This window comes from Pinus tabuliformis, chromosome 7 (assembly GCF_031772625.1).
Source record: "Pinus tabuliformis cultivar Carrire ecotype Pingquan chromosome 7, CPIR1, whole genome shotgun sequence".
Classification (NCBI taxonomy): domain Eukaryota; kingdom Viridiplantae; phylum Streptophyta; class Pinopsida; order Pinales; family Pinaceae; genus Pinus; species Pinus tabuliformis.
Genome location: NC_142293.1, coordinates 1,422,903,179 through 1,422,916,602, shown reverse-complemented (window position 1 = coordinate 1,422,916,602; position 13,424 = coordinate 1,422,903,179).

Below are 13,424 nucleotides of genomic sequence, written 5' to 3'. Positions count from 1 at the left end.
AGTAAATATAAAATAAGGAAGGTGTAAAGATTGAATGTTTAAGTATTTACTTGGTGATGAAAAATTGTCAGTCTTATATTCAAGCATATACATGTAGTAATCTAGCTCTCTAAAACTAAAAGTAGTAATATTTAAATTGTGTTTAATGGTGTAAGGATAGAATTAAGAAGATAGTGTCCAAGAAATGCAACAAAGAAACTAAAGAACTACCATGTATTTAAAATTGTATCGAAAGTAAAGATGTAGAACTGCACGTACTCATGGTGTGTACTACTATTTTGTTATAGAAAGGGATACAATGGAAGGGAAATGTAGACCATATCATTGTAAAAGACTTGGGTAATTATTATAAGCTAATAAATCATAGAAGGTGGTACAACAACATTATAATAAAGTGCTCCATACAAACAAATTGTTCAAAAGAAATCATGTATTGAATAGGAAGAATCATTTAGCAAAAATGGCATATTGTAAGAGCATACCCCGGAGTAGATATATGTAAATATATATAGGTTTATGTGTGTATAATAATATAAGAAAGGATTGTATCCTAGGGATGAGGGGCATGCAATGCATACACAAAAACACAAGATGTTGTAAGGTATAAAGATACCAGCAGAGAATGGCTTAACTAGGAATTAAGAACCAATATCTTGCAAATATGGTGTACCACAATACAGTAGTCTTCTTGAGCCTATTGAATATTAAACCAGGAAAAACTAAAACAAATCTATCAAGAAAATAGATGTTAACAACATAACTCAAGCTCCAAAAAACTAAAGGTTATAACCTTATGGCCAAAAATAAAAGCACATAACCAACGTTGTATATCATGTGAAATTAATTAATATTTTTACAGGGTTAAATTAATTAATATTTTTACAAATACATCTACTGATAACTAGCTATAATGAGAGAGCTTTCCTCATCAATGGACAACGTCCGTTATTAATTTCTGGCTCTGGCGTTATTGTTAACATCAGTGTTAGATAAGTTTACATAATAATAATAATAAATTAATAATAAAAAATATAAATAATTTTACGTGTATATATATTAACATAATTTGTTTGGTAGAGTTTGATCTTGCATAGAAGTTGTTCACTAAAAAAATGAAATATACATACGTACTTATACACAAAACACACATGAACATTGATACCTCTATATGCATAAATGAGCATCTAAATACTTTAGTCCTTTTACATCTAGATTAAACATACTACATTTTGAGTTTGAAATTGATAGATTATTTTACTTTTTAATGTTGATTTCAGTTTAAAAGATTATATGTATTTTTAAAATTAAACCAATTTTCAACCAATTGATCGCCTTATTTTTCATTAAATTCTAAAATATTTTTAAAATTTGCAAAGCTATCGTCTAAACATATAGATTAATCAAGCAAATCATTTCTTAGTTGTTCAAATAGAACTTCAAATATTACATAGACTTAACCATAAATATCTATTTATGAAATTTTGATGTAAAATTGGAAAATTCCACTGACATTAATAAATTGAACATTTAAAAATTTATTTTAATATTTTGTTTTTAAAAAAATACACTCTTATAAATTATTCAATAATTTCTAATTAAATAGTTTTATGTGATTGTACCCTTCGAACATGAATATTTCTTTCAGAGTGAAACATGGTCGATAAACAAATACCCATATATGAAATAGACGCGTTATATAATACCTATTATATAATACCTGTCATGCTGCATGTCTTTCGAATACTAAAGCTTATCCAATAGAACATACCTCAAAGTACCAGAGGAACCTATATATATATATATATATATATATATATATATATATATATATATATATATATATATATATATATATATATATATATATATATATATATATATATATATATATATATATATATATATATATATATATACATCATTGTCTCAATGGCGCACATCATGTTGCATATTGTTCGGAATAGAATAGAGATATCAACCAGTGAAAAGGGTGATCCCATAATAGGTAGTTAATCCCAGAGTAATAGGTAGTTAATTATCTGGTAGGAAAAATGAGTTCGGATGACACTCCCATGTCAGAAGAAGCTCAAATGTGGAGCCATGAAAGGAGGGCTCAACACCGCAGAGGTTTGTATTGTATTTGGTATTATTTTATCTCTATTTCTGTCTTTTCAATAAGCAACCCTACGCTTATATAATGAAAATACACCCTGTGACTGCAAAAGCAAAAGGATAAGGAAAAATTGCACCCTTCAATAGGTCTAACTAAAACAAAATCCATAGGTTTCTAATAACACCCAATTGCATATCAAATTCCCCACAGCTCTAGGTGAACTATTTCAGTTCCATTTCAAATCCCATTTCAAATCCGATAGTATACAATCCATTTGTGTTGTCCTTGCACAGTATACAATCCATTGTGTTGTCCTTGCACACCTCGGCAGGGACTACCGCCACGGCAGTGGCTCCTTGTTTAAATCATCTTGCTTTTTTTTGCGTAATATATATATATATATATATATATATATTTGGTCTATTTCTTTCCTAAATAGTGAACTTTTTACCCTCTTCTCTATATATTTAATTTCTACGATACTTAAAGTATCGGATAAAAGCATTCGAAATAATTTTCTGAAAATTATGGATAATTTTTTATAAATTATACATAATTATGGACGGAAGCTGGCCGACACACGCACACGTTTTACATACATTCCCACCACTATTAATGTATGCAAAGCGGCAAAGGCACTCCTCGGTCATCGATTTTCATTTTAATTATCCTCGCAGTTTCAGTGGGCTAGTCAGAATTCGGCACAGAAAGAAAGCAACCATTCGTTGAATCTTTGCGAGTCTAGAAATGGAAGGACAACGACAAGAAAGAGGAGGGGACGTAGTAAGGCAATATATAGAATTAAGAGCTCAAATAGGGGAGATTATAAGAGAAATGGCGGAGCTTGAGGAACGATGGCAGGGTCTTAATCTTCAACCTGAAGACAGAAGAGCACAAAGTGAGGGAGTAGATGTGAGAATACTTCGATTTATCACACGACTAGTTTATTTTTACAGTTTTCCCTCCGAGGAAATGCAGGTGGAGTTAGAGCGAAGAATAACAGAATTGGGTGAACGATGTGAACGTTTTCCTGAGCAACTTCCATCATTCACGTGGTTACAGGGGTTTGTCGTCACGTTCCAGCTACCTCGCATAACGTTTACAGAGGAGAATACCAATAATGATTTTTGCGGAATTTGTAATGAAAATTTTCTGTTTGGAGATGTGGGACGTCACCTGCCATGCGGTCACAGGTACCACCAGACATGCATCTTGCCATGGGGGCATCCAACTTGTCCATCATGCCAAAGACACATAGACCAGGCCCTGCTACGTCCTACTGCTATTGCTATTTCAGAAGAACATATTAGTGACAGCAATAGTATTACTTCTTCGTGCCCAATTTGCCACGATGATTTTCGACTTCGGGAGGAAGCTGGTCGATTCCATTGCGGTCACATATTCCACCAAATTTGCATTGCACAATGGATAACAATAGCCAACACCTGTCCCGTCTGCCGCACAGAATTTCAGTAGTACTCATTAATAGCATTAGAAGTGGTTGTTGACATTTCCTTTCTGATTTAAATTGTATTTGTCTTTTAAATGTTTATATGTAAATAGTTAAAGGTGTCTGTAAGATTTTTGGTTTCGAATCCACCTCTCTACACATTACAATGGTTCAATGAATTAAACAATAAATTAAAAAGAAACATAATATGGAAAAATAATAAAATAATTTTATTTTTCTATTAATTAATGAAGTGTAGATTTTTTGTTTTATTTGATTGTTTTTTTTTAATTTTTATTGTTTTCCCTTATTTTATTCAACAATAGTTGTGTTTATTGCCATTCTCAATTCGTTATATGTTTTAGAATTAAATATTATATATGTTTCATAATTATTATGAAACATATATAATTAACATTTGCACCATATGTAAATGGTCATTGAAAATAAGAATTAATAAAAAGCATGTTTTGCAATATTCACAATAAGAACCTACATTCCAATATTTTGTAGAATAAGTAGTTATGCACACACCTTTGAAATGATCACAAAACATTCTTCAAACTCTATAATAGCAAGTGATTCCCTAGAATCTAAAGTGGTTTCCAAGTTCCTCAAGTATAGTGATAAAGTTACTTTAAGAGAACCACCACCAGCAACTTGTCAAGAAGACATCATTTCCAACAAAAATCTGTATTCCACAAACAAAATAGAGGCAAACAAATATTGAACAAAATTGAGATTCCCCTAGAATAATGGAATTGTTGATAAAGGATGAAATCAATATTAAGAAGATAATAATTTAATCAAGCCAATAAAGAAAAGTTCTATAAAATCTCAGATTCCTACGTTAGATTCCATTGTCCTTATCACAGTGGATAAAGGCGTCATGCATAGGGAATTCTATGTAATCATTCGCACGCCTCATAATATTATGGAAATCTAATCTATCACACAAGTGACCCGTGATCTTAGGTAATTCCAAACTACCTGATTGAATATAGTCATCACTATTTTTAAAATCATCACTATTTTTAAAATCTCTTCTAACACAACAACAATAATGATGCACAAACCAAGAATTAGCACAACTCATAATATTAGGGAAACCTAATTTATCACACTTGACCAGTGATCTTAGGCAATTCCAAACTACCTGATTGAATATAGTCATCACTATTTTTAAAATCTCTTTTTAGCACAACACCAATAATGATGCACAACTCAAGAATTAGCACACCTCATAATATTATGGAAACCTAATTTATCACGCATGTGACTAGTGAGCTTAGGCAATTCCAAACTACCTCACTGAATATAGTCATCACTATTTTTAAAATCTTTTTTTAGCACAACACTAGTAATGATGCATGACCCAAAAAGATAGGTGTTCTTTTCATAACAAAATTACAACATTAACTAGTTTTACTGCTTCGGATCACTGTGTGCTCTATTGATCAAAATGACGTCAATAAAAAATGCGCTCCTCTTCAACCTCACATGCATATCCAAGGAATACAACTGAGAACTTGAACGCCACGAAATATAAATTTACTAGGTTATTATTACTATAGGAATCACACAACGTAAATTATTTACTTTTTACTATTTTAGTGAGATGGAAGGGGGAATAGAGTGTGGGAGAGTGACATAGAGGTGAGGGACACATAGAGAGAGAGAAAGGAAGAGAGAGAGGAGTGGGGAGAGAGGGAATGATAAGGGAGAGACAGATCGAATGAGGGAGAGAGGAGACAAGGGAAGAGAGAGAAAAGGAGAGGATAAATATAGGGAAAGAAGGGGAAGAAAGAGAAGTGGATACATAGATATGGAGGGGGCAGAGAGGAGAGAGAGAAGGAGATAGGGAGAGAGATAGTGACAGGGTTGGAGGGTGGAGAGAGAGTGTGTGTATGATGGAGGGAGAGACAGAAGGATGTGGGAGAGAAGGGGAGAGATATGAAGGAAAAAGAGAGAAGACTTGAGAGAGAGAGGAGAGAGAGAGGCGGAGAGAGAGATGGAGTTGGAAGGCAAAGAAAGACATAGAGAGAGAAAGGTGGAGAGGGAGTGATAAGGGGGAGAGAGAGAGAGAGAGAGAGTATGTTTTGGGGGTGAGAAGGGGAGATAGAGACATAGATGGGGTGGGGGAAGGGGTATAAGAGAGAGGCAAAGAGAGAGGGGGAGGAGGGATAGATGGGATATATAGATATAGATGGAGGGGGTAGAGATAGAGAGAGTGTGTGACATATGTTTAGGGGGTTGAGATAGAGAGATAAATAAGGAGAGATGGAGGGAGGTATAAATATAGATAACAGGGGGAGAGAGGAAAGAAGAGAAAGATAGAGAAGTTAGGGAGAGGGAGATAGAGTGAGACGGGGAAGAGAGGGAGGGGAAGAAAGAGAAGGAGAGTGGGGGGGAGATAGACACAGATTGGAAGGTGGAGAGAGAGGGAAGAAGAAAGAGTCTCACAGAGACAAATACAGACATAGAAGTTAGATCTAGAAAGTGATGAATATTTTAGATTTTTAGTGTGGTTGTTGATTTCTAATCATATTTGATCACATGCACTATATGCATTGATTTTAGTGTAGATGTTGATTTCTACTCCTATTTGATTGCTTGCACAGGATGCATTGGTTTTAGTATAGATATTGATTTCTAATCCTATTTGATCGCTTGCACTAGATGAATTGATTTCAGTTTAGATGTCGATTTCTAATCATATTTAATACCTTACACTAGATGCATTGATTTCAGCATAGATGTTGATTTCTACTCATATTTGATTGCTTGCATTAGATGCATTGGTTTCAGTGTTTTGATTACTTGCACTAGACACATTGATTTCAGTATAGATGTTTATTTCTAATCCTATTTGATTGTTTGCACTATATGCATTGATTTTAGTGTAGATGTTGATTTCTGATTTGATGCAACAAGATGTATGATGTACATTAATTTCAAAGTAATTAGATTAATAGTGTGAATTGATTTCAGTGTAAGCACATCTCTACCTCCTCCATCTATATCACTATCTCCCATTGTCTCTCTTTCTTTATCTCTCTATCTCAATCTCTATCTCCCATTGTCTCTCTTTCTTTATCTCTCTATCTCAGCCCCTAAACATACACACACTATCTCCATATCTATCTATCTCTCTCTCCTTCTCTCCCTTTCCCCTCCCTCTCTCTCTTCCCCTTCTCTCTCTCTAAAATTTCTCTCTCCATATCGATATCTCTTCCTTCCTCCCTATCTTTGCCTCTCTCTTATTCCCTCTCCAACATACACACTCTCTCTCAGTGTAAGCACATAAAAATTATTCAACCATAAATACAATACTTGAATTTTCATCTCCAACATACACACTCTCTCTCAGTGTAAGCACATAAAAATTATTCAACCATAAATACAATACTTGAATTTTCATCCTAAATAAAATGCTTGCTAACCACAAATGTTTGCTTCTTGTAAATATAAACTAGTTATAATTGGTTACATTCTTATTATTCCCATTTTCCATCATTCAACATTGTTAATTACTTTGCATTCAAACGCGGTAATAGAAAATAACTACCATTGAAAATTATTTTGGGTTTAACAGTTCATAAGTCACAACGATTGAATTTCATTAAAACTACTATTAATATTGGAGAGCAAGAGAGACAAGGTATGTTGTTTACTATAGTAGCTTGAATTAAATATTTGAATGGTCTATGATTCCAACTACTCTTTTCATATGATAGATATGAGAAAATGGAGATCGCTCTCATCTCAACAAACTGAGGTAACTAAGCAAATTTTAAATTAAATTGACCAAATTAATATTAGACATATTTAGCATATTTAAAATGATCAAAATAATAAGATGTTCAAAAAATTTTGTATGACCGCACACGATTTAAACCAGCCTAGATCCATATTAACACGAGATCTATCAAGCGCCGACAGGGATCAAAGCACCGACAGGGATCAAATCTCTCGAAGTGCAAACCTTTCCTTAAGTTTTTCACTCAAAAAATAGGTTTGCACCTCGAGAGATTTGATCCCTCTCGGCGCTTGACAGATCTGGTGTTAAGATGGATCTAGACTGGTTTTTAATATGTGATTTAAATATTTCTCAATATAAATTTGTTCTCTAAATTTAATTTTTTTGTTAGTTTTTTTTTTTAATTTAATTTTAATATTTTTATTCAAATTTTTCTTTTTCAATTTGAAATATTAAAATATTTCAAGAATCAAATTTAATTATTAAACTTAACATATCACAAAGGTTCAATATTAAATATCTTCACAAGATTTAATCCACCAAAAGCCTTTGTTTTTTAACATGTTCACAAATCACATAATACTCGCTTCAACATTTACAAATGTTATATAAATATATATTGCACATCACCCACTCCCAATGTGGAAAATGTTTTTCATAAAAGTTTGGACATTGAAGAGGTTTACATCATTGTTTTTTAACATGTTCACAAATCACATAATACTCGCTTCAACATTTACAAATGTTATATAAATATAAATTTCACATCACCCACTCCCAATGTGGAAAATGTTTTTCATAAAAGTTTGGACGTTGAAGAGGTTTACATCATTGTTTTTTAACACGTTCACAAATCACATAATACTCGCTTCAACATTTACAAATGTTATATAAATATAAATTGCACATCACCCACTCCCAATGTGGAAAATGTTTTTCATAAAAGTTTGGACATTGAAGAGGTTTACATCATTGCGATATTGATATGACTCCACTGCCGCCCAACCGACAGGTCTGCGAGGGTTTCTAATGGTTCTGTGTCTGACTACTCTTTGCACGGTTACTATTGTTGGCTCACTTTATCACCCAGGTAACATTCAACACAAATTTTTTCTTGGTTGTTACAAGTAAATTACATTGCTAGTTTTTCACTTGTGTTCTCCTCATTTTATACCATTATTTGGTTTGTTTCCATGTCAGGTCTACGGGAGATACAACCTTCTACACTCTGTATAGGTGATTGCTCAGTGTCTCATGTATTTTTTTTGAAGGCCAATGGTGACTGTTTGACCCTACTATTACACAGAGAGTCTGACTTTTTAAATTCTTAAACCTTAATAGGGTTCAAGTCGGCTCTGTGAGTCCATACTTAGGATAGTTAAGAAGAACCAAGGGTTGTAAAACCCTTTTTCAAGTTATAATATTTTTCTTATATTTGTATATTTTGTAACGCCTTAAGTCTGGGCGAGGACTAAATAATTGATGGTAAATTATTTCATGCACAAACTAGTGATTTGGGTTTTCTTGAAAGAATTTGCATGTAAAAGGAAAGGCTATCCATCCTCCATCTTTAGAATAATGTCGAGATGTCTATGCATATTGTTCTTGATGATTACATGTCACTTGTACATATTATTTTGTTTCTCTTAATTAAATAGGTGTGCTATAATTTTGTTTTACAAATGAGTTTGTTACAATTTTCCTGGTCTAGATTTGGATCTGGGTGTCATATGACAGACCTACACTTCCTTACGATTCAATTTCACTCAATATTATACTACTTAAAGTCTCGCCCATTTCTCCTAAATATATGGTTTCCAACTTCTTAGAACCCTTTTGTGCCTGTAACAATTCCTAATTTTCCCATGATGCTAAAGCATAATTTACAGAGAACCCTGCACATCTACAACTGACAGTAGTGTGTCCAACACTTATTCATACTCTGTTTGTTCAATATTTATAAAAAATAAGATATACATGTCTAGTATACAATATAGAATTCATATTAACTTATGTAATTATGTTTTGTTTTAAATTTTGTTTGTTTATTTTTAAATTGATTTAAAAAAAAAATAATAGAAATTTAAAAGATATATTATTAGAAAGTTAAATCTATTTGTATATATTCAAAAATGAAATTTAAAAAATTACAATATTACAAAAAAAAATTAAACCATCAAATTCAATATACCTAAATTTCAAAAATATTGAAAATAAATCCATGGACTCTCTCCATTATGATTTAATCCTATATATAGGTATCAATTATGATTTAATCCTATATATAGGTATCAATGTCGTACCAATTAAAAAAAGACATTGCCTTATCCAACCCAACCCAAATGCTTCTAGCGGATAAAGACTTCAGAGGATGTGATCGAAGAGAATGTATTTACATAGTTGCTATTGTTGATAATGTGGTTCTATTTACATAGTTTTTATTCTTGATATTGTGGTTGTATTTACATAGTTGTTAATGTGCTTGTATTTACATAGTTGTACTGTTGAGGTTGAGGTTGGTTGCACTAGAAAGTTTTATGTTTCCTGTTGTTATTAAAGAAACAAAGATATAAATAAAAATATAATAATTATATAAATAAACAAAAACATAATTTTTTTTATAAAATTTTTAATTTGATTTATTTATATCGGTAGGGTCAATTTCTTTATCTATTGAGTAAGAAATTTTTTCCATTATTTACAATTTTGTTGTTACTAGATATGCCCTTTTCGCTAAATCATTTCTTCCTCAATGTCTGTCAGTCTTTTCCATTATTTACAATTTTGTTGTTACTAGATATTCCCTTTCACTAAATCAATTCTTCCTCAGTGTTACTTACAATCTATATGACCATTTAGCTGAAAAAAATCAATCCATGAAATGCATTCCTGTTTTTCCCCAATTCTATGTGCTTTGTTTTTCTATCATGTTAACAATTTCCCTTAAACCTTTTTTTCCTGTTAAACTCATTCCATCGCTTATAGCTAAATTCCTATATACAATATAGCTATAAAAAAATAATTTTTTTCTTCGCAATTCATACTGCAAAAGAAAATCATAGGAAGGCTCCCTCACCTTTTTATCAATCCATGAAATGCATTCCTGTTCTTTCCCAATTCTATGTGCTTTGTTTTTCTATCATGTTAACAATTTCCCTTAAACCTTTTTTTCCTGTTAAACTCATTCCATCGCTTATAGCTAAATTCCTATATACAATATAGCTATAAAAAAAAAAAAACTTTTTTTCTTCGCAATTCATACTGCAAAAGAAAATCATAGGAAGGCTCGCTCACTTTTTTATCCCACGGAACAACAAAAGTAAATCTCTGCAATTCACACCATCCAAATTTGACTCGACCAACAATCGCCAACGACCCACAAATGCTACACAGGTGACTATGAGAAAGCAGACCAAAGGAACATGCAAAAAGATGTTGTTCTGAACGCTGCTCTGCCAATATAATTTCCTACCACTTCAATCGTTTTAGTTTCCACTTCTATTCCTCCACCTGCACTAATGAAATTAAGCCATCTTCTGACAGAGTAGAAGCAATGTCTTCTTTCTAGCACCACTTCGTTTTTGCGTTTCGAAAAAGAAACTAACAATGTCATTAGCACCGTATATTGAAATGTTTGAATTTCTAATATATCATACTTATATTTCATATCAATTTCTAATCATATTCAATATGTAAATTTTTCAATAAACATTTCATTTTAATAAATCATTTTTCAAATAATATGTTATTAATCATTTTTCAAATAATATGTTATTTTTTTCAATTAATATTTAATGTGTCTTTTTTAAAATTTCTCCATATATATTTTTCTCTATGTCAAATTTTAAATATTATGTTTTCTTTTAAAATCCAATATTTCATATTTTATATTTAACTTATCCTTATTTATTATTTAGAAAATAAAAACATTTCATATTTCAAATGTTTTTCTAATATTTTTTACAAAGATATATATTTTTTATTTTTATATTTAATTTTAATAATTTCATAAATGTTTTTAATCTATTTGTGTTTTTTTTCAAGATAATTTTTTCATTCTTAATCTTAAATATTTCAAGTTTTCAATTAATATATTATTTCAATATGTCATTCTTTTTTAATTAATATCTCAACATTTTCAATTATATATATATATATATATATATAAATATAAATTTAGGTTTTTTTTTTTCACATTTAAATATTCCATATTCAAATTTTAAACGTTAACATTTCATATCTAAATATTATTATTTCATAATTCATATTTGTCAGTCAACATATAATATTTCTATGTTTATATGTCCATATTTAAATTTCTCTATTTAACATTTAAAATTTCCATATTTAAAAATTTAATATTTAATATTTAAATATTTAATATTTAATATTTAAATTTCTTCGCAGCGCCGACAATATTGCCTGACTGGTGCGGGGTCAAATATTTCCCCATAAATAATTTCCACACCAACGTTTCACGCTCCCGACCGACCTAACCATCGATATGCCACTCACACGAAGCAAATAATAACATATCCAAGTTAATCGGAATGAATTTCAACACTAACTTGTTGCTCCCTTGCATAAGGTTCTCTTAAGGTTAAGATGAAATAACTTTTCTTGAGAATGTTTAGAATAATTTGTTTAACTATGTCAAACAATATATGTAAACCACCAAACATACCGTTCATCTCGGTGTGTTTGCAACACTGATTCAATAAACGAATTACCTTAATTGTCTAATTTATCTATCGCAAACTTGAATGGTTGAAAGTGTCCACATAGAGATGGAATGCAAGTCTTATTTAATTTTCTAGGCCTAATTACCTTATTCTGAAATAATTTCAGCCATATTTTAGGTTAGTCTGAAATACTTTTATAATCATATTTTCTCTCTAGTCAATATTATCCAAAAACAATTTATTTACTTCTTGTTGTGTGAGAGCGAGAATCTTGATTTAGTTAATTATTTTTAAGTTATTTAAATTAATTAATAATTTGAATAAGTTAAGGGAGAGATATTTAATGGTGTTGAGTGACCAATGGTGTCATAGTACTCATCTCTCCCAACCACGAGAACTTGACAGATATGTAACTGATATTTAAATATAAATAAAAAACATTAAGTGCACATATATTTTAAATTATGTCCAAAATTTGCGCATACATTGGCTGGGCCTACAACAATCCATAAATAGAATTTTAAATATTAAGAGTATAAAACATCTTGTCGCAACTACAAAATAAATAAAACAATAAATTGTCCCAAAATGATCTAATCCACTGAACTGAATTGGAGATAAGTATCAGTATGCACATTCATACTTGTACACATACAAAGTTGATGGATGTTAGCCATAACTTCTGAGTTATTCAACAATTCAACCCACTTTGTTCAATAAATGACACCCAACCCATTAAATTATCCATTAAATAGATCAACCATATGTAACAAATTCCCAACCATTGGATCATATCCAAATCAATTCAGAATACACATTCAAATTTAACAAATTGCAATCCATGTCAATCCTTGTTTCCAATCAAATTCAATAACAAATAACTATAAAATAACTTCAACCCTTGCTGAATTTGCATTTCAAACATTGAAACTATTCATCAGCCCTAGAGACATATATCAGAGAGAGTGCACAATATATTTAGGCTATTTTAGTTTTTTCACAGTATGTATTTCAGTTTTCCATACTAATTGATCTTTGTTCAAGTCATTTATTGTTAATGTTCTTATTGTTTTTTTCCAAGACAACCTATATAGTATAAACTCATGCACAAAATGTCACAGGAAACCATGAAATCCACAAAAAACATTCAATTGTACAAAAAATATATCCTTGCACATTGGAACAATTAAGTGGAGAATATTTTTTAATAGATTGAGAGGGGAACCAATCAATTGATGATAGTGCAAAAATATAGGGCTTAGGTACGTACCCGGGGTCAATATTACCATACATCTCAAGGACGCAAATGTTCTACACTTTATTTATGAAAAATCACATATCGATCATATCAAGGAACATAACCATCATAGCTAGTAGCTACGATCCATATCCAGAAACATACCCATCATAGCCAATAGC